This window comes from Myotis davidii, unplaced genomic scaffold (genome assembly GCF_000327345.1).
Source record: "Myotis davidii unplaced genomic scaffold, ASM32734v1 scaffold1075, whole genome shotgun sequence".
Classification (NCBI taxonomy): Eukaryota; Metazoa; Chordata; class Mammalia; order Chiroptera; family Vespertilionidae; genus Myotis; species Myotis davidii.
Window position 1 is genome coordinate 1 of NW_006286224.1, and position 314 is coordinate 314.

A 314-nucleotide genomic window follows, 5' to 3' on the forward strand; every position below is an offset into this window, starting at 1 on the left:
CCCTCAGCCCCTCACCCAGGCTGGCCAGGGATCTGAGTATGGACCCCCACCATGATCCAAGACACCCTTCAGGACAAACCAGGCGGCCCCCACCTATGCACCAGGCCACAATCCTATATAGTAAAGGGTAATATGCCTACCAGCACCGGGATCAGCATGACAGGGGCCAGCGCCGAAACCCCCTGATCGCCTGGGGTCTGTATGTCACAGGGGGCGGGGCCACAACCTCTCTATCCGCCCTGCTCTGTTCAGGACAGGGGAAGGCGCCTCAACCCCCTGATCAACCCTGCTCTGTGCTCACAGGGGGCAGAGCC